General features: G+C 36.4%; 1 pseudogene across 1 annotated transcript in view; it reads left to right on the forward strand.

The window, feature by feature from the left end:
• Cpxcr1 (CPX chromosome region, candidate 1) overlaps positions 1–21,320 on the forward strand; it is a pseudogene marked incomplete at its 5' end in the record, with an annotated part of 37,421 nt that extends 16,101 nt beyond the window's left edge. Inside the window, 2 exon segments of the transcript NR_176808.1 lie at positions 16,840–16,944; positions 20,001–21,320. The product of NR_176808.1 is annotated as a CPX chromosome region, candidate 1 (transcript).
• Positions 21,321–23,101: the final 1,781 nt, after the last annotated feature.

Below are 23,101 nucleotides of genomic sequence, written 5' to 3' on the forward strand. Positions count from 1 at the left end.
AGGTATTAGAATGACTACACCAGTTTGATTCTTTGGGTCATTCACTTGGAATTTTTTCCTACTCTTTACTCTAAGGCAATACCTATCTTTGATGTTGTGGTATATGTGTTGTATGAAGCAGAAAGATAGATACTGTTGCTCCATCTGTTCAGCAAATGTGTGTCTTTTTATTAGGGAATTGTATTCATTGATATTGAGAGATATCAAAGAACAATTATCACTAATTCTATTATTTTATTGTTGGTGGTGGTTTTGAGTGTATGTGTGTGCATGTGTTTGTGTTTATGCACATATTTTTTTTTGTTTTTGATGGGGCAAGATTATTTATATCCTGTGGTTTCATGGATATGATTAACTTCACAGGGTTGGGTTTCATTTCTAGAACCTTCTATAACAATGGGATTGTAGATAGATATTGTTTGAATTTGACTCTATCATGGAATATCTTGTTTTCTCCATTTATGATGATTGAAAGTTCTCTATCTTCAGGACATCTGCCCAGGCCCTTTTGACTGTTAGAGTCTACATTGAGAAAACAGGTGTAATTGTAATAGTCCTACCTTTATATGTTATTGGCTTGGTTTTATGTTGCAGGTTTAATATTCTTTATTCTGCATGTTTATTGTTTTCATTATTATGTGCTTAGGGAATATTCTTCTCTGTTCAAATCTACTTGGTATTCTATTTGCTTCTCCTATCTTTATAGATATCTTCTTAAGTTAGAAAAATCTTCAATCTTGTTGAATATATTTTAAGGGCTTTTGAGGTGGCATTCTTTTTTTAAAAAATTTTTTTTATTTATTTTTACACTCCAGATTTCATTCCACTCCCAGTCCAGCCCCCGGCCGTTTCACATCCCATACCTCCCTCCCACCCTGTGTTTCCAAATGGATGTCCCCACCCCACCCACCCTAACAGACCTCTTGTCTCCAGTCTCTTGAGGTATAGGTACCTCTTCTCTGAACCCAGACCCGGGGGGTCCTCTGCTGTATATGGATTGGAGGCCTCATCTCAGCTGGTGTATGTTGCCTGTTGGTGATCTAGTTCCTAAGAGATATCAAAGATCCAGGTTAATTGAAAGAGCTGGTCCTCTTACAGGGTTGCCATCCTTCTCAGCTTCCATCAGTTTTTCCCTAATTCAACCAAAGTTTCAGCTGCTTGTATTCACTGGTAGGGTGCACTTATCTGCATCTGACTCTTTCAGCTACTTTTTGGATCTTTTGGAGGTCAGTCATGATAGGTCCATTTATGTGAACTCCCCATAGCTTCAGTAATGGTGTCAGGTCTTGTGGTCTCCCCTTCAACGATCCCACTTTGGCCCTGTCTCTGAACCTTCTTTTCCTCAGGCTCTTCTCCATTTCCATCCCTGCATTTATCACAGATGGAAGAATTATGGGTCAGAGCTTTGACTGGGGGATAGCAACCCCATCTTTCACTTGATGCCCTGTATTTCTGCTGGAGGTGGGTTCAGTAAGTTCCCTCTCCCCACTGTAGGACATTTCATTTAGTGTCTCATCCTTTGAGTCCTGAGATTCATTCACTTCCCTGGTCTCTGGTACATTCTAGAGGGTCCTCCCAACCTCATTTCTCCCGAGGTCACCCGTTTCCATTGTTTCTGCTGGCCCTCAGGGAGTCAGTCCTTTTACAACCCAATAACAGATCATGTTTCCCTCTTTTCCTACCCCCATCCCATCGGTTTCCCTATGTGCAGCTACACTCCAGGAAAGCTTTCAGTCTTTTGGGTCAGTTGTCCTGCCTGCCACAGAGCCTCTGAGAGGTCTTTAGACTGTGGTGTCAATTGCCCAGTTGCCCTGTGTACAAAGGAACTCCTGGGATGCCTTCAGCTGTGCTGTCCTGGGTGCAGTAGATCTCCTGGGATGTATCCAGTTGTGGTGTCAGATGACTTGGGTGCAGCATATCTCCTGGGATGCCTCAGAATGTGGTATCAAATATTTTGAGTGCAGTGGTTCTTCTGGTATGCTTCCGGATATGATGTCAAATGTTTTGTGTGCAACAGATCCTTTAGTAAGCCTCAGAATATAGAGTCTTCTGGTCCAGCAGAAAGGACCAGGCAGAAGGAGACTGGTATTTGGTTGAAGGGGAGGGGGATTGGGGAGATGGTGGGTCCCTGAGTCCACTCATTCCTAGCAGTTGCTGTGGGACTTGGGGTGAGGGGTTCTTACCAAATGCTGAGTGGATACTCTGGCATGTCTCAGAATATAACCTCTTCCAGGGAGCAGACTAGCTAGGAGTTTATACCAGCAGACAGGACCAGGAGGAAAAGGGCATTCTTCTTTTATTCTTATAATTCTTAGTTTTGGTATTCTCATAGTGTTTAGATTCCCTGAATATTTTCTATCAGGAATTATGTGTAGAATATATACATATTCTTTTTTCATACCTTTAATACTTGTGATTATCTGTTCCATCTATTATATTCTGTTAATAATGTGATGTTTGCATCTGTAGTTGTTTGTGAACAAAGGATTTTCATTTCTAGAATTCCATCAGTTTGTATTTGCTTTATTGCTTCTATTTTTCATTTCTGTTTCTTGAATCATTTAACTCATTTCCTTCAAATGCTCATTGTCTTAGTTTTATTTAAGAGATTTATTCATTTCCTCAATTTTTTGTTTGTCTTTTCTTGAAGAGATTTGTTCTTTTATTATTTAAGCATCTCTATCTTCTTCATAAAGTTGGTTTCAAGGACTTTTTCTTGTACTTCATCTGTTTTTGGAATATTTAAGACTTATTGTAGTAAGGTAGCTGAGCATATTTTTGACATATTTCCCTGACTGATATTTATTATATTCTTACACTGGTGTCTAGGTACAGGGGTTTGGGTGATTATAAGTGTAGGTACTGATTTTTAAGTTCATCTTTGTTGGATGGGTATTTTGTTTTTTCGATTCTTTTTATTCTCCAGTCCTCTGGCTTATGTAGTCTGTGTTTGTGCTTGGGTTCTCTGCCCAAGTTAGAGGATGACCTTCTGGAGATCAGTGTGGTCCCTTGTTGAGAAGAAGATCACTACTCATCTTGGAGTCTGGGACAGGATATAGAGGAGGGGAGGGAGGAATGGGGATGGTGTATGTGGTGGTTACTAAGAAAGACAGTGAGGGAGGTCCACAGTTATGTGCCCCACCAAGAGTTCTGGCAGCTGGCATGGCCTCTGATCCAGAGAAGAGTCTTGTCCTCAGTTAGAAGATGGAACAAGGTGATAAGGCAGGTAGGAAGACTGGGTATGAGGGGCTATGAGAGAGTGGAAGTGGTCTATGAACTGGAGGCCTATCTGGAGTTCTGGTAGCCAGCATGGCCTCTGGTTCAACAGGGAGTTTTCTCCTGAATTTAACTACCAGTACTACTGGCTCATGTGGCCTGCACTTGAGCAGGAGATATCCACCTGAGTTGGGGTTTGGGGCATGGTAATAGAAGTAGGCAGTAGAGAAAATGTAGAAAATTATATCTGTGGGAACCTAGGCACTGGAAAAGTTTTGACACACAGTGGTCTACCTGTTGTTCTTGAAGGTATGTCCTACACCTGAGCAGGGGATTTCTGCCTCAGTTGGGGGTAGGAACATGAGTGGTAGGTAGGGGGGAAAAGGAGTTGCATCTTTGGGAATCAACCAAAGGTACCAGAAATATTCTGCAGATGGGAGGCCTCCCTGTTCTTCCAGCTGGTTAGGCCTGTACCTGAGCAAAAGAATCAAGAGATAAGATTAAGTAAACATAACTTTATGCTTCTCTGAAGTTCCTTAATATTTGATATACTTTGTTCTATTTTCATCACTAGTCTTATTTATTTAGGACTTTCTCTTTGTTTTGGTTTATTGACTAGACACTTGTTAATAACTTCAAAGGATCAAGTATCTGTTCCAGTGAATCCTTATGTTCTTCATTTACTTCTGAGTTATTAATTTTGTCCCTGATTTTTATTAACTCTTCCATTGTATTTGATTGTATTATTTGTTATATTTTTAAGTCCTTCAAATGTATCAGTAAGGTTTATTTTACATCTCTCAATTGTTTTTCATTTAGGCATTTACTCCTTTAAACTTTCCTCTTACTAATGGCTTCATTGTGTCCAACTGAGAGGTTATGCTATATTTTTGTTTTCATATTTAATTAATTCTTTTAAATTTCTTTCTTGATTTCTGTATTGACCCAGTTATTATTCAATTGTTTTGTTTTTATTAATTTGTAGTTATCCTGGAAGTTTCAGGTTCTTTTCTGGAGTAAAAGGGGATAAAGTTAGCAGGAAAACTGAAATAATGTTGATTCTTCCTCAAGGGAACCTGGACTCACCTTTCTTCAAAGGATTATTGTTTTCTACATGAGCACACATTAAGAAGTTGGTTAAAAATCCATGAATTTCTGTTGGGATGAATCAAATTAGGCTTCGATTTATTTGTTCTGTAATGTTTCTATTTAGAAAAATCAAGCAAGGACTTAGGATTCCTATTTAATCCACATCTGGGACATGATCATTAATAGCTTTTGTCATCTGGACTATTTTCGTCATTTCTTGTCCTATATTGTCTATTAACAATGTGAAAACTTCCCTTGCCTTTGGCAACTCAGTCCTGCCACTTGGCTCTTGCTACTCCAGAATCCAATTAAGTCTATGGAATTGGTTACCAATGAGGATACGGAGCTTTCACTTTAAGATCTTGCCTGCAGAAAAGGGTGATTACAGAGCTCTTTTTTTATATATATATTTATTAACTTGAGTATTTCTTATTTACATTTCGATTGTTCTTCCCTTTCCCAGCTTCTGGGCCAGCATACCCCTAACCCCTCCCCTCCCCTTCTGTTTGGCTGTTCCCCTCCCCATCCTCCCCCAACTACCGCCCTCCCCCCAACAATCACATTCACTGGGGGTTCAGCATTGGCAGGACCAAGGGCTTCCCCTTCCACTGGTGCTCTTACTAGGCTATTCATTGCTACCTATGAGGTTGGAGCCCAGGGTCAGTCCATGACCCTGTCTTTGGGTAGTGGCTTAGTCCGTGAAAGCTCTGGTTGCTTGACATTGTTGTTCACGTGGGGTCTCCAGCCCCTTCAAGCTCTTCCAGTCCTTTCTCTGATTCCTTCAACTGGGGTCCCGTTCTCAGATTAGTGGTTTACTGGTGGCATTCGCCTATGTATTTGCTGTATTCTGGCTGTGTCTCTCAGAAAAGATCTACATCCGGTTCCTGTCTGCCTGCAATTCTTTGCTTCATCCATCTTATCTAATTGGGTGGCTGTATGTGTATGGGCCACATGTGGGGCAAGCTCTGAATGGGTGTTCCTTCTGCCTCTGTTTTAAACTTTGCCTCCCTATTCCCGGCCAAGGGTATTCTTGTTCCCCTTTTAAAGAAGGAGTGAAGCATTCTCATTTTGGTCATCCTTCTTGAGTTTCATGTATTCTGTGCATATAGGATAATTTGAGCATTTGGGCTAATATCCACTTATCAATGAGTATGCACCATGTACATTTTTCTGTGATTGTCTTACCTCACTCAGGATATTTTCCAGTTCCATCCATTTGCCTATGAATTTCATAAAGTCATTTTTTGATAGCTGAGTAATATTCCATTGTGTAGATGTACCACATTTTCTGTATCCATTCCTCTGTTGAAGGGCATCTGGGTTCTTTCCAGCTTCTGGCTATTATAAATAAGGCTGCTATGAACATAGTGGAGCATGTGTCTTTGTTATATGTTGGGGCATCTTTTGGGTATATGCCCAAGAGAGGTATAGCTGGGTCCTCAGGTAGTTCAATGTCCAATTTTCTGAGGAACCTCCAGACTGATTTCCAGAATGGTTGTACCAGTCTGCAATCCCACCAACAATGAAGGAGTGTTCCTCTTTCTCCACATCCTCGCCAGCATTTGCTGTCACCTGAGTTTTTGATCTTAGCCATTCTGACTGGTGTGAGGTGAAATCTCAGAGTTGTTTTGATTTGCATTTCCCTTATGACTAAAGATGTTGAACATTTCTTTAGCTGTTTCTCAGCCATTCGGTATTCCTCAGCTGTGAATTCTTTGTTTAGCTCTGAACTCCATTTTTTTAATAGGGTTTTTTGTCTCCCTGCGGTCTAACTTCTTGAGTTCTTTGTATATTTTGGATATAAGCCCTCTATCTGTTGTAGGATTGGTAAAGATCTTTTCCCAATCTGTTGGTTGTCGTTTGGTGACAGCTCTTAAATATACTTCTTCCCCTCTTAGAAATTGATTTCTATAATAGTGAAGGACACACCCATCACCTAGATCCCTATTTTAGTGAATTTGTTTAACATGATGAGTCCACTCTAGTATTTCATTTCCTCTGAGCAAAAAATCCATGAATCAACAATAAGTCATCTCAAGATCATGCATAATGCAAAAAGGTTTGACCCGTGGCTTATCCAACTAATCTAATAAACAATGGCAGCATTTTTTTTGGTTTTTATTTATTTTGTATATTTTTTCTTTTATTAGATATTTTTTATTGATATTTCAAATGTTTCCCGGACATAAGCCCCCTATCCCGTCCCTCTCTCTTCTCCTCTAAGGGCATTCCACACCTTATCTACTCCCCCCGCCCTGGCATTCCCCTACACTGGGAGGTCCAACCTTGGCAGGATCAAGGACTTCTCCTTCCATTGGTGTCCCACAAGGCCATCCTCTACTACATATGTAGGTGGAACCATGGGTCAGCCAAGTATAGTTTTGAGTAGTGGTTTAGTCCCTGAGAGATCTAGTTGGTTGGCATTATTTTTCTTATGGGGTTGCAAGCCCCTTCAGCTCTTTCAATCCTTTTTTTTAAGTACTCCAACTGGAATTCTATTCTCAGTTTAATGGTTTGCTGCTAACATTCGCCTGTGTTAGCGTGCTCTGGCTGTGTATCTCAGGAGACATCTATATCCAGCTTTTGTTAACGTGGACTTCTTAGCTTTATGAATCTTATCTAGTTTTGTTGGCTGTAGATATATGGACCCCATGGGAAGCATGCTCTGAATGGCCTTTCCTTCAGTCTCTACTCCAAATGTTGCTTCCATATCCCCTCCTATGATTATATTTGTTCCACCTTTTAAGAAGGAGTAGAAGCATCCATACTTTGGTGGTCCTTTTTCTTGAGCTTCATGTCCTCTGTGGATTATATATTGGGTAAATTGAGCTTTTGGGCTAACATCCACTTACCAGTGAGTATATACCATGTGTGTTTTTCTGTGGTTAGGTTAACTCACTCAGGACCGTATTTTCTAGTTCAATACATTTGAATATGAATTTCACGAAGTCATTGTTTTTGATAGCTGAGTAGTACACCAATATGTAGATGTACCACATTTATTGTATCCATTCCTCTGTTGAAGGGCATCTGGGTTATTTCAGCTTTGGCTATTATAAATAAGGCTGCTATGAACAACATATAGTGGAGCACGTGTCTTTGTTATATGTCGGGGCATCTTTAGGGTATATGCCCAAGAGAGGTATAGCTTGGTCCTCAGGTAGTTCATCGTCCAATTTTCTGAGAAACCTCCAGACTGATTTCCAGAATGGTTGTACCAGTCTGTAATCCAAAAAATGGAGGAGTGTTCCTCTTTCTCCACATCCTCGCCAGCATCTGTTGTCACCTGAGCTTTTTTTTTCTCCACCTTTCTTAAATTGGGTATTTCTTATTTGGATTTCAATTGTTATTCCCTTTCCTGGTATCTAGGTCAATATCTCCCTAGCCCCTCCCACTCCCCTTCTATATGAGTGATCCCCTCACCATCCTTCCCCCATTACCGCCCTCCCCCCAAGAATCCCATTCAATGGCGTTTGGGTCTTGGCAGGACCAAGGGCTTCCCCTTCAACTGGTGCTCTTACTAGGCTATTCATTGCTACCTATGCAGTTGGAGCCCAGGTCAGTCCATGTATAGTCTTTGGGTAGTGGCTTAGTCCCTGGAAGCTCTGGTTGCTTGGCATTGTTGTACTTTTGGGGTCTCGAGCCCCGTCAAGCTCTTTCAGTCCTTTCTCTGATTCCTTCAATGGGGGACCTATTCTCAGTTCAGTGGTTTGCTGCTGGCATTCGCCTCTGTGTTTGCTGTATTCTGGCTGTGTCTCTCAGGAAAGATCTACATCCGGTTCTTGTCTGTCTGCACTTCTTTGCTTCATCCATCTTATCTAGTTTGGTGGCTGTATGTGTATGGGCCACATATGGAGCAGGCACTGAATGGGCATTCCTTCAACCTCTGTTCTAAACTTTGCCTCTCTATTCCCTGCCAAGGGTATTCTTGGTCCCCTTTTAAAGAAAGAATGAAGCATTCACATTTTGATCCTCCTTCTTGAGTTTCATGTGTTCTGTGCATTTAGGGTAATTTGAGCTTTTGGGCTAATATCCACTTATCAATGAATGCATACCATGTGTGTTTTTCTGTTATTAGGTTACCTCACTCAGGATGATATTTTGCAGTTCCATCCATTTGCCTATGAATTTCATAAAGTTATTGTTTTTGATAGCTGAGTAATATTCCATTGTGTAGATGTACCACATTTTCTGTATCCATTCCTCTGTTGAAGGACATCTGAGTTCTTTCTACCTTCTGGCTATTATAAATAAGGCTCCGATGAACATAGAGGAGCACGTGTCTTTTTTATATGTTGGGGCATCTTTTGGGTATATGCCCAAGAGTGGTATAGCTGGATCCTCAGGCAGTTCAATGTCCAGTTTTCTGAGGAACCTCCAGACTGATTTCCAGAATGGTTGTACCAGTCTGCAATCCCACCAAAAATGGAGGAGTGTTCCTCTTTCTCCACATCCTCGCCAGCATTTGCTCTTGCAGGAGTTTTTGATCTTAGTCATTCTGACTGGTGTGAGGTGGAATCTCAGGGTTGTTTTTATTTGCATTTCCCTTATGACTAAAGATGTTGAATATTTCTTTAGGTTCTTCTCAGCCATTCGGCATTCCTCAGCTGTGAATTCTTTGTTTAGCTCTGAACCCCATTTTTTAAATAGGGTTATTTGTCTCCCTGAAGTCTAGCTTCATGAGTTCTTTGCATATTTTGGATAGAAGTCTTCTATCAGTTACAGGGTTGGTAAAGATCTTTTCCCAATCTGTTGGTTGCTGCTTTGTCCTAACAACAGTGTCCTTTGCCTTACAGAAACTTTGTAGTTTTATGAGATCCCATTTGTCGATTCTTGTTCTTAGAGCATAAGCCATTGGCGTTTTGTTCAGGAAATTTTCTGCAGTGCCCATGTGATCAAGACTCTTCCCTACTTTTTCTTCTATTAGTTTGAGTCTATCTGGTTTTATGTGGAGGTCCTTGATCTACTTGGAATTAAGCTTTGTAGAGGGCAATAAGAATGGATCAATTTGCATTCTTCTACAAAGTGACTTCCAGGTGCACTGGCAACAGTTTTTGAAAATGCTTATTTTTTCCTCTGGATGGTTTTAGCTTCTTAGTCAAAGATCTAGTGACCAGAGGTGTGTTGGTTCATTCTCGGTCCTCAATTCTATTCCAATCATCTACCTGCCTCTCTCTTTACGAATACCAAACACTTTTTGTAACTATTGCTCTGTAATACTGCTTGAGGTTAGGGTTTGTGTTTCCCCAGATGTTCTTTTATTGTTGAGGATAGTTTTTGCTATCATGGGCTTTTGTTTTTATTCCAAATGAATTCATAAATTGTTCTTTCTAACTGTATGAAGAATTGAGTTGGAATTTTGATGGGTTTTGCATTGAATGTGTAGATTTTTTTTGGCAAATGGCCATCTTTACTATATTAATCCTGCCAATCGCATGGGAGATCTTTCAATCTTCTGAGATCTTCTTCAATTTCTTTCTTCAGAGACTTGAAGTTCTTCTCATACAGATCTTTCACTTGCTTGGTTAGTATCATAGATATAATGTGCAATTTGAGCTTAAATAAGGTTTCTTTTATGAATATAAGTGCCCTTGCTTATAAAGCATACATATTTAGGATTGAGAGCTTATATTCATAGATTTCCTTTGATGATTATGAAGTGTCCTTCCTTATATTGTTTGATAACTTTTGGTTGAAAGTAGATTTTATTTGCTACTAGAATGTCTACTTTAGCTTGTTTCATCGGACCATTTGCTTGAAAATATGTTTTGCAGCCTTTTTACTCTGAGGTAGTGTATGTCTTTGTCTACGAGGTATGTTTACTGTATGCAGCAAAATGATGAGTCATCTTTATGTACCCAGTTTGTTAGTTTATGTCTTTTTATTGGGGAATTGAGTCCATTAATGTTAAGAGATAGTAAGGAATCATAACTGTTGCTTCCTGTTACTTTTGTTGTTAGGGTAGAATTATGTTTGTGTGTCTGTCCTCTTTTGGTTTCCTTGCAAAGAGATTACTTTCTTGCTTTTCCTAGGGTGTAGTTTCCCTCCTTGAATTCGAGTTTTCCATCTATTATCATTCGTAATACTGAATTTGTAGAAAGATATTGGGTAAATTAGGTTTTGTCATAGAATATCTTGGTATCTACATCTCTGTTAATTTAGAGTTTTGCTGGACCTAGTAGCCTGGGTTGGCAATTGTGTTCTCTTAAGGTCTATAGGACATCTACCCAGGATCATCTGGCTTTTGTAGTCTCTGATGAGAAGTCGGGTATAATTCTGATAGGTCTGCCTTTATATGTTGCTTGACCTTTTTCCCTTACTGCTTTTAATTTTCTTTCTTTGTTTTGTGCATTTGGTATTTTGACTATAATGTGATGGGAGCAATTTCTTTTCTGGTCCAATCTATTTACAGTTCTGTAGGCTTCTTGTATATTTATAGGCCTCTCTTTCTTTAGGTTAGGAAAGCTTTCTTCTATAATTTTGCTGAAGATATTTACTGACCCTTTAATTTGGGAATCTTCACTCTCTTCTATAACTATTAGACTTTGGTTTGACCTTTACATTGTGTCCTGAATTTCCTGGATGTTTTAGGATAGGAACTTTTTGCCTTTTACATTATCTTTGATTGTTGTGTCGATGTTTTTTATGGTATCTTCTGCACCTGAGATTCTCTCTTCTTTTTCTTGTATTCTGTTGGTGAGGCTTGCCTGTATGACTCTTGATCTCTTCCCTAGCTTTTCTATCTCCAGGTTTGTCTCCCTTTTTGCTTTCTTTATTTTTTCTATTTCCATTTTTAAATCCTGGACAGTTTTGTTCAATTCCTTCACCTATTTGGCTGTGCTTTCCTGTAATCCTCTAAGAAATATTTATGTTTCTGATTTAAGAGCTTCTATTTGTTTACCTGTGTTGTTCTGTATTTCTTTAAGGGAATTAGTTACGTCCATCTTAAAATCTTGCATCCTCATCTTAAAATGTGATTTTAAATCCAAGTCTTGCTTTTCAGGTGTGTTTGGATATCTAGTATTTGCTTCATTGAGATTACTGGGCTCTGTTGATGCCAAGTAGTCTGTTTCTGTTGCTTAGATTCCTGAACTTGCCTTCTGCCATCAGGCTGCCTCTGGAGTTAGCTTGTATTTTTGTCTGTGACAATGACTTGACTGTCCTGTAGGCCTGTATGTCAGCACTCCTGTAGACATGTTTTCTTTCTGCCTGATCTGGAACAGAGAGCTGCTCATGGGTTTGTGTGATCTGAAGCCTCCAGGTGGGTTGCTTGGTGCAGAAGAATAGGTCTTACTTCTGCACTCAGGTGTGTAGGCGTTCCTGGCTACTGGCTTTCAACTCTTGGCCCAGGCAGAATCCCACAGGTTTCTGTCCCTGATTGCTCCTATGTCTCTTTGCCCAGAGGGAGCAGATGGCACTAAGCAATTTTTCTCTTGGGTCAGGAATGTGCACAGAAAATAGTTGTCTCCTCTGAGTTCTCAGGATTGTCTGCACTTCTGACAGTTCAGCTCTCTCCCCCACCAGATTTGGGTGCAGAGAGGTGTGGGACTGGTTCAGTTCTGTTCTGTGCCTAGGCAGAAACCAGCAGGTTTCTGCTGTTTATGGCTCCTATTTTCCTGTATCCTGAGGCAGTTTCCTCTGGGGCCAGGAATATGAACAGAAGTGGGCAGAAGTAGCCGACTCTCCTGGGGTCTCGGGATTGTCTGCACTTTTGGGAGCTCAGCTCTTTCCCCATGGGATTTTGGTGCAGGGCATCATTTTTTCTTTAATTCCAAGTGCAACATTAAATCTAGAATCTTGTCTTAATATGTCAAGTGTTAGAGTGCTGGAGGCACTGTTACACATTCTTGTCCTGCAGCCTGAAATGGTACTTTTCCCAATACATACATACATATATACATACATACATACACACACACACACACACACACACACACACACACACACACAAACTGAATTCTTTTTCAGAATAACCAGTTTAAGACAGAGTACAAATTTAGCATGATATTGCAGTATAGATTTTAAGATAGGAAAATGACATGCTAGAAAAAAACTAAGATATATTCAAGTTTGAATATGGGCTTCTCAAAAGAGACATTCTCTGTGGTATATTAATACATATAAAATTTGGATAGCTTTCAAGTTACATTTTTAAAGGTTGCTAGGAAGCCCTGAAAAAAATTTGCTCAAAGAGTATAGTCTACAAAAAGTTAAAATACCTGTTTTCTTTAATAGACAAAGTTTGAAGATGCAGTATAAATTGCGGGGTGGGAAAATAGTTTCAAAATTACAGTTAGTGTTATTTTGGGCCTAGATAGTCAGAGATAACTTTAGAAATCTGAGAAAATGTTAAAATTTGAGGTTACATGTTACTTCGTGGCCCTAAGTAAGCCAAAATAGCTTTAAGAGGATGCACATTATTTCTGTAGACAATTTTCCCTATTAGTTGTGTTTGAAGTCTCCTGGCTCTAAGGCTCTTATCAGCAGGGAAGTCAAGTAAAATTCCAGGCAAAAGGCTTCTGTTTGCTTCCCATGTCCTCTTAATTTTCTGTCTTTTTATCTTGCTTCAAATAGACCTATTTAAAAAATTCAGCTTATTCTAGCTTTATCTTTCTTCCAATTATCCCATATTCTTAAAATCATTTTCCTCACATTTTCTTAGAGATTTTACGTGCAAAAATTACTAAATTCAAGAATTTCCTGGGTAGTATAGCACAGCTCCTCATAGTCCACATTTTGAACCTCATCTCTTAGAGCCCTACTGAGACATGGCATGCATCTGATTAGAGTCTATCAGAAAAGTTGGGTATTGAAAATATTCCTTGAAGGGTAGTGACATAGATATATCATATTTAACATCTTTAGGAGTAGGCACTGTAATTTCCACAGATAGTGCAAGATTATTTCCATCTCGCTACATCTAAAAGGACAGTAATGAATAGATTAGGGACAGTGGTACATTTATCCTGGAAGTTTGACGACTACTTCAGTGAAAAGGAATCCATTGGCATGTGAAAGGTTAGTGCTTCCAGCTATATCCAGGTTTATCTATGGATATATTTAGAGGATGGGGTTTATAATGGTTAGCTTTTTCAACTGCAAACAAGATATCACCTATAAGATATTTCAATGCTGGATTGTTTTATTGGGTTTTCCTGTGTAAATGTATATGGTAGATGAATTAATTGATGTGGGGAGAATGAGCCTTTTGTGGAAGGAATCATTCCCAAAGCAGAAGCTTGTAATTGTGTAAAAGAAGATCAATTACCTACACAAAAGCACTAAAATTAGCATAAATGCATTCATATCTGCATGTTTGTTGCTGGGCATATAATGTGATTGACTATTACAGTTTCTGTATAGACATCCCTAAAATTAACCTGAGCACTGAAATAGAACCCTTTCTCCCTCAAGTTTCTTTTTCAGGGAGTTTTAACCATTCCATAGTAATTTTTTTAGTAAGATTTTTATGTCTAGATCTCCTAAGTCAATTATTCCTCACAGAAAGCAAATCACGAAAATCAAATTAATTGGATTGTATAGTTCTTTAAGTGGTCCACATTATGGTTTATTAGTGTTCCATATATTATCAGAAAAGATCTTTTAATTGAATTATTTATAATTTACTTCATATATCAGAGTACACTATAAATGTCTTTAGAGAAACTAGAAGAAAACAACAGATCCCAGTATAGCTGGTTGTGAGCTACTATGTGATTGCTGAGATTGAAGTTAGGACCTCTGGAAGGGCAGTCAGTAGTCTTCTCTGCTGAGCCATCTCTCCTGCTCACCAGGAAACATTTTTGTTCTGGTCTTGTATACCACGTTACAGTCTCTGTGTAGTCATATGCAATCCTACTCATATATGCGGTAGAAAGACTTTCTATCTTATGATGTCTTTTTCAATTTCTTTCTTTGATGCTTAAAGAATGTACTCTACAAGTCTTCTATTTGCTTGATTTGAATTATTCTGAGTTTTTTTTTCCATTCAAGGCTATTGTCAAAGGTATTGCTGACCTGATTTCTTCCTTATTGCCATTTTTGTTTGGGAAGATTACTGTATTTTATGTGTTAATTTTGTATTTTGCCGCATTTCTTGAAAATATCTGTCACATTTAGAAGTTTCCTGTTGGAGTCTTTAGGATCATTTTTGTATTAAATCATATTATCTGCAAATAAAGTGACTCTGAGTCCTTTTCTTCTTGAACTCCTTCAGCTGTCTTATTGTTTGTAGACTTCAAGTACCATTTTGAATAGGTATGAAGAAACTGAACATCTTTGTCTCATACCTGATTCCAGTGAAAATGGTTTGAGCTTCTCTCATTTAGAGTGAGATTGACTGCATTTTACTATAAATTGCATTTGTTAAGTTATATATCTCATATTCATAGTTTCTCTAGGGTTTTCATCATGAAGTGATATCGATGTTGGATTTTTGTCAAAAGCCTTTTCTGTATCTAATTAGATAGTCATGTGTTTTCTGTCTTTTCATCTTTTTATGTAGTAGATTGTATTTATTGATATTTGTATGAATCATTGAAACAGTTTGGGGATGAAAGCAACTTGATCATGGTGGATAATCTTTTTGGTGATCTTTTTGCTGTATACTTGAATTTGTGTTGCAAATATTTTATGAGAATTTTTGCATCTATATTCATAATGGATATTGGTCTATAATTTTCTTTCTTTCTTTTTTGTTGGCCCCATGTGGTTAGCAGATCACAGTAATAATGACTTCATTAAAAATTGAAAATTTACTTAAGTTTTTATTTTATACAATAATTTTAGGAACATTGTAATTTGATCTTCACTGAAGTTTCATGATAAATCATTCTGACAAGCCCTGTTGATGTTGTTGTTGTCATTGTTGTTGTTTGGTTCAGTTTTTGATTGGTTTGGATTAGTTGTTGTTGGTTTTTGTTGAGAGAATTTAAATTACTTCCTTTACTCCACTAGGAGTATGGGTCTATTTAATTTGTTTTATCTTGATTAAACTTTTGGTGTATCATTCTTTCCTCCATTTCTCTTAGCCATTTCAGTTTGGAAGAGTACTGATTTTTAATGCTATAACCTTATGATTTTCTCAGTTACCTTAAGTATCTGTTCTTAAGTTTTCCATTTCATCTCTAACTTTTATTAATGCAGATTTTATCTCCTCATATGTGGCTTAATTTTTCCAATGATTTGTTAGTCTTTATTTTTTTCAAAGAGGCAGTTCTTTCTTCCACTTATTTTTTATTCTGACCATGTCAATAATTTTAAGTCAGTTTAGTTATTTCTTCCCGTCTATAGTTTTTCAGGTATTATTTCTTATTTTTCTAAAGTTTTAATTACATCATTATTAATTGGAGATATCTGCTAATTTTTAATGGTTCATATAGTTTATGCTATGAATTCTCTCATCTTTCAACTACCTTCTCTCTGACCTATACATTTTGGAGTGTTGCGATTTCATTTTCATTCTGTTTTTTAAAAAGTTAAATTTCAACTTACCTTCTTTCTTTACATAGTTTTCATCCCGTTTTATATTGTTTAGCTTCCATGAATGTGTGTACTTCCTGCTATTTCTATAACTACTGATATTCTACTTTAATTTATGGTGGTAAGATAGATTATTAGATCCTATTAAAAGTACTGTCTCTATTCATCCCTCTTTGCCTTAATATATCATCAATTTTGAAGAAAGTTCCATGGCCTGTTGAAAAGAATGTGTGTTCCTTATTGTTTTAGTGGAATGTTCTGCATATGTGTGTTAAGTCAATTTGATTTATAATATCATTTAATTCCAGGAGAGTTTAATTTGTAGTGTATGTTGTTGCCTGTCAAGTGTGATATCTATGCGATTCCTGGAAGAGAATCTGAAATCAGTGAGACGTCAGAGAAAGATGAAGAAAGGGGAAATATGGAGACTGTGTATCAATATTATGTGTGGTAGTGAACTCCAAGAGGATGATTGTAGGCTGGGAAGATGGGATTATGTAGACAGCAGTGGTGGGGTATAGTAATATCCTAGGAAGAATTCGATGGAGAAGATGGAAAGTACATGCAGTAACTTGCCTGGAATCCTGTCAAGTGTGATAGCTGTAGGAATTCTGTAAAACAGTGGGTCTTCAGCTTGTGGAATAACAAAAGAATAGAACTAACTGGTGAGGAATGACAGAAGACAAAAGTAGAAGAAGAGCTAGAGTACCCTCAAGATACTTCTTTTTTTAATAGTAGTATATCCTTAGTACATGGTGTTTAATGTGAATTCTTTCCATAAGTCAGTCTCTTTAAATAACATGTCCTTCCTTGATAAGTTTTATTACAGTAGAGTAGTGTAAATACTTGTGATGTAATTCCAAATATGAAAAATTATCACCTATATTCTTATGGAAATGTCACTTCAAAGCTAAAAAGTAACAATGAATCTAAAATCTATGACTGAATAAAAGAAAACAAACAAACCAATTAATGCAAGCACCATTGTAGGGGAAGAAGTTGTAGAAATTGACATTTTTTCTTTTTTATGAAGATATTTTTATTTGCTTTAAGGATCTATTCAACAAGATCTATAGAAACCCAAGAAAGTGCAGTTTTTACCCAGTTGCTGAATCTCATCCTCACTAAAACCCATCCAGTCCTATTGTGATCAAACTGGTGAGTTTAATTATTTCAAACTTTTCCTAAAATATGAAATCTATTTATTGCTTTATCTTACTTATAATTGTAATTGTTAATGCCAAGGGACTTTAAAAAAGATTTTTGTCCATAAAAGCTAAATATGAAATTATTAAAACACAAAAAAGTTTATCAGTTGCACCATATATATGCCTGTGGAACTCAGAAAGAGTTTGGAAACTTTAAACAAGAGATTTTTAAAGTAGATTAGCGAATTAAAGTAGACTCGCTGAATGCTTGAGTAGGAAGAAAAAAGACAACAATGAAATTAAGATACTCAGTCAGCAAAATGACGCAGTAGGTAAAGGTGCTCAAACGTTCATATTAATCAATAAATAAGAAAGACAAAAAATTAGGATGAAAAAGTAGAATCATAAACTATTTCACTGAACAGAAATAGATATGGAGATTGCTTAAATATTGTAGAAAGTGAATAGATATATATGTAGCAGAGGATTGCCTTATATGGCATCAATGAGAGGGAGGTCCTTGGTCCTGTATAGGGTCAATTCCCCAGTGTAGGGGAATGCTAGGGCAGTGAGGCAGGAGTGGGGGAGTGCAGCAGAATCACCCTCATAGAAGTAGGGGGAAACGGAGATGGGGTAGGGGATTTGCAGAAGGGAGACCACTGGGAAGTGAGATAACATTTGAAATGGAAATAAAGAAAATAAGCAATAAATTTTTTAAAAATCTATTTTACATGTCCTTAAAATAACACTATGTAGTGAAGAATATAGAATTAAATATCATTCCACTTATTGATTTTAAAATACTGTCAAATGCTCCTGCTAGGAAAAAATCATTCTTGCTTTAATATCAAAACATACAAAATATTTTTAATTATGGCTTAATTTGAAGAAAAGATGAGCATGAAATACAAACTCAAATCTATTAGTGCATATAACACCCGTTTGAATGGTTTGGGAAGGTATCATTTATCAGTGGAGATGAAGTCTAGCTAGAGAAGTCCCTCTGAACTTCTTTATCTTTTATTAGCAATGACTCATAAAATATTGCTGACCTATGCATAGATTTTATCTAGGGTAATTCATTAAAAATAAACATGAAAAGAAATGTAAGCCAAGGTAATTTCATAAATCTCTGCAGTACTGGTATCAGACTACTTATATTTTTTTCTTTACCCATTGCTATTTTTATATTAAAAAGCAAATCTAAAGCTCTCAGCTGGAGGAAGGGCCTCTAAATGAGTTGAAACTGACTGGTTGATCTTGTCCAGGTTTGTATAACTAGTCACAGATGTGATGAGCTCATGATTGCAAAGGACAGAGGACACTTTTTCAGAGAATTCCTCCACAAATTCTGACTCTTGCTATCTTTGCACCACTTCAACAATGGTTACTGATCTTAGTAGGAAGATATTTCATGTGGATGAGTAGTATATGGTCACTTATTTTCTATACTGTAGTTGTGAGTCTCTATTTTAACCACTGTCTACTGGAAATAGAACTGCTCTAATCCATGGATACTTTTAAAAATAATTAATTTTTGCTATGTCTGGTTAGCAAAAATTAGTAGAAAATTCTCTCTAGAATGTGTGATCTACCCAGATATGAGTTGCTCTCCAGATCTATAATATTGGGTATTAGTTACAATCAGAAAGCTATTGATTAATTCCATAACAATCATACCAGCATTGTATCAATGGAAATATATTGCCACACTAGTTGTTCTTTTTTGCTTACTGTGTTAACAGCAGAGTAGGACTGATGATAATTTTTCATCCCTAGCAGTTTATAATGCCTTTTGGTACTATAAATGTTGTGCTCTTCTGATGGGAGAGAAACTCAATTTCCTTCAGTGGTTAGGCCTCTCATAGGTTGATCACACATAAGTGGTCATGAATCTCATATACCCATATGCATAGAGGTAGCACAAATTGGGCTAACATGGCTATTAAAAATGAAAACAGGATAGAAATATGGGGTAGAGACTTGGGAGTGCCTGGGAGAAGTTAGAGGAAAAGTAGAGTGGTGTAAATTATCTAAATACATTGTACATGTGTGTGAAGTTCTCAAAAAAATAAGCAAATACATTTTTAAATAAATAAAGAGGTAGCATTTTTATCTTTCTTCCTGCTCTGAAGAAATGACCAAACTGAGATTATCCGTAGTCAATTCAGATAGGAGAGTTGGATACACAGTAATCAGAAATTTACGACATGCTGAAAATAGTTCAGCAGGTAAACACAGGTAAAAACATCAGACAGGACAAGAGAAGGGAAGGTACATTGGTAAGTAGACAGTTTAATTTGATATTATCAGCCATTATTTGGCCTGCAGTAAATATAATATTGATTAACAACAAGGCAATGTAATTGCTAAGTGAGTGGTGGAAGTTATTCTAATTAATTAACTACAAATCTGTGTTTAAATCCTTTCAACCCTCTTTCTTTCACTGCCTTTCCTTTTCTTTTCTTTTCTTCTTAACAATCATCAGTTGTCTCTTTCTGTATGTATGTAATTTAAAAAGAACAGACTAAAATCAAAGGAAAGAAGAAAGGAAGGAAGGAAGGAAAGAAAATTCCACAAAAAAATGTAGCTAAAATATTCAATCATAAAATATGCTGAATTTTCTTCCAAACATATATCTTCATGAAATGGCATTTTACATTGGACTCAATTCAGAGAACAAAATCAATAACTCAGACATATTTTATTCAGTGAAAACTCTATTAGACTTGACATCCAAAAAAGGAATATTTTTCCATAAAGGATTAGATGAACACTCACAAGTAGATCAAATTCATTAAATATCCAAGAAATAGGATGTACTACTTAAGATTTATATAAATTTTCTAACTAAACAATGAGAAGAGATACTTCATAAGAGATTACATTGGTCTTATGATTTAATATTTTGCTTATTTTATTTTCTGGGTTAAGAGTAATAAAATGTTTAGAGTTATAGAGAAGCACAGAAATTGCACATCTACATGCTTTCTGAAAGACTAAACTTGTTTGGAAGTGAAACATTCTTCAATTTAATAGAGCTTTATCTCTCTCCACTCCCCATAGCACCTAGAATGACTTCTACTAACTAAAGAAGTGAGCCAGCTGAAAACTCTCTCAAAAATGCTGAAAATGAACCACGAAATACCTGTGAGAATGAGTAAGAACATTCGCTTCCTGATACCAACATTTCTCAGGTGGAAACCAATGTATCAGGCAGAGAGCTGAGTTCATCAAGTTCTGAGGAGGATAAGGATACCCAGGAAGTAGAAAACAGTCACTCTGAACAGGAGAACACTCAAAATTATTCCCAAGATGAAGAATTAATAGAATACTCTTCAACTTCAGATACTCATTCCTAGACAGCTGACCATCCCTAGGTTTACATTATGTAGAAGTATCTGAGTATCCCACAACCACAACTTCATGAAAAGTCCTTATATCTATCCATCTAGTGAGGATGGAGATGAGAGTAAGTGATTACTTTCATAGCCCCATACATGGCATCATGCTACATCCATGTTGCCTTGTGTGGTGAGTCCCATTCTTTAATACTGATGAGATAAGCAGAAATTTCTCTCAGCCAGAATGTCTCCAACATAATGCATGGATAAAACAAAAAATCTGTAGAAGTTCTTGCTTACCAAAATGTCATCAATTTCCAAAGGAACATAGGCCTTTGAAAATATATTGGTACATCGCCTTTGTGAAAGACTGACTCAAAGAAAAACTAAGTTATATCAGAACGAGAATGGAAACCATCTTTCTGTGAGGCCACACAACAGTTCCGAACCTACTGTCCGTAGAAAAGTTTTGGAAAATAATTGGAGAACTCGTCATAAGCTGAGGCCAATAATCATAATGTACAACAATAACTGGAAATATCTGTATCCCATCTGTGGTTGTTGTTTTAACAACTATTATCATTTTAAACATCATTCTTGCAGCTTTTCTGAAAATTAAGTTAAAGCACTTAATTTAATTTTTCATTTTAAATTCTAAAACTATTCAGTGTTAGTAACTCATCTGAGAAAATATCTCATGATCAATCAATGTAGTATGATTACAATACACTGCAAAACTGAATGCAAGCTATGTATATACTTCAACAAGTACCATTTCAGAGAAGATATTTAACCTTCATATGGATTATTGAAAAATCAAGTTGTTTATGTACATTGAGTCATCAACTGAACCAAGATAATGTTTACAACTCCCCTCACATCAATTTCTGTTGATAAGAGTACTGTTTCTGGACAGCAACTAAACCAGATCCTGGTAAAGAAAACAGAGAGCTAGACAAAGGCACAATAGGCATTTCTAGAGATTCTGCTCAACAAAAATCTGAAGTTTCCTCCAAAATTCAATAAAATCATAGTAAAGGCATTGCAAATGTTAATGTAATTTTTTGGCACCAAGGAGCCAACACAGATGCCATCACACTAGAGTCTTTATTTACAAGCTCAGTCTCAGGCTCGCACTGCTGTCTCTGACTCAACAGAACTGGAGGGTGCAGCCTCCATTTTAATTTTAAGCAGGTATTTATAGAGACAAGAAGTAGGGATGTACCCTGCCACAAATCTGATTGGGGAGCCATTACAGAATTTTCTTTGTCCTTTAATATAATTGACTGGTGCTGGAAATCAAACCATAAACTTAACTTCTGCTTTTCTCCTGTTTGGTGGTTGTTACAAAGTGAAGTCCAAGGGGCAGACTTGTAACCTGGAGGTGCAGATTGGTTGGAGAGTAACCTGGAAAATGATGCTATGTGACAGTTTGTCACCTAACTTGAGTTCAACCTTTGGTCAGTTTCTCTGAGATAGAGTTTGAACCCAAAAGATTTGCTCTTTCAGTGGCAATCTTATAGATAAAGGAAACTTAACATATTACTAGTTAATTGAAATTAAATGGCTTGTGGTTTAAGTGAAAAATGTTAAGTACTAAACTTTTAACATATAAAACTATAAGCTGTTTTTGGTCTTGAATGTCTCTTTCACCTTTGTCTAAAACTGTCACGAAAACTTTTACTTGTAATGTTCCACTTGTTTAAGAGACTCCCTTATCTGGCTTTATGTAGCTCAATATCTGTGTCTCTTCTTTCCTTTATTCTAAATTTACAAGGATTAAATTATAAATATATTTATTTCTAAATATATTACCTATAATATATACTCACTAGAGTAATATAAGATATTCATATCAGGCTAAAACATATGTTATAAATATACAACATATTATATTTTATATTTATAATCCATAGTATGTTTTAGTATGTTATGATTAGATTAATAATTGTCAAAGTCCTTTTTTGAGTTTTAAATATATGAGTACCAAATAATGTTCAGTTATATACAGTAACTAGCATATACATATATATGTATACATTACATTAAATATGAAACCAAACAACAGATATACTAAGCACAAAATAACATACATTTACAAAAAAAATTAAGAGAATACTGAAGTTGGAAGCTTTTTGTTTGTAATAGTCTCAATTTTTTTTGAGTTTCAAGTCTTCACTTTGATTCAAAAGTGTATTTGATAATAACATTTCTATAAGCCTGATATTATTTTGTGCAATTATTATGTGCAATATGTATTTTGGTTAAAATTCTTTTAATATGTTTAAGATGTACTCAGTAAGAATAATTATAGGCCCATAAAGAAATCAGATTATGTCCTGATGAATAATTCCATTTGAATTTATTCAGCATATATTAAAATTCACTCGAACAAAGGACAGATTTTTACGGAATTTCTTAAAATCACATTGAAAATGAATAATGGAATTTTTCTTTTATTACTTTTAATTGACTCAGTTTATTTCTGATATGCTTATTTTAACAAAAAGAGCAATAAACAATTTATGTAGCTCTGTATAAATAAAGCAGTTGATAGTATAAGAAGTATCTCTAATGTTAGATTTTGGAATAGTTCTTCTATCTGTTTGGGAGAGGAAAGTACCCAAACCAGATTTGCATACTAGGAGCTGAGTATTATGTCTATACAGTAACTTAACTTATTCTAGACTATGCTTAAATATATTTCTCAATGTATAAAAATAATATATTCTATAGTACTCTATATTAATGTTAACTATAAAATTTTAATTAACTAGTTAATTCTATATATTGAAAGGACTACATATTTTGTAGAAGCCTTTA

Source organism: Rattus norvegicus, chromosome X (genome assembly GCF_021556685.1).
Source record: "Rattus norvegicus strain SHRSP/BbbUtx chromosome X, alternate assembly SHRSP_T2T, whole genome shotgun sequence".
NCBI lineage: Eukaryota > Metazoa > Chordata > Mammalia > Rodentia > Muridae > Rattus > Rattus norvegicus.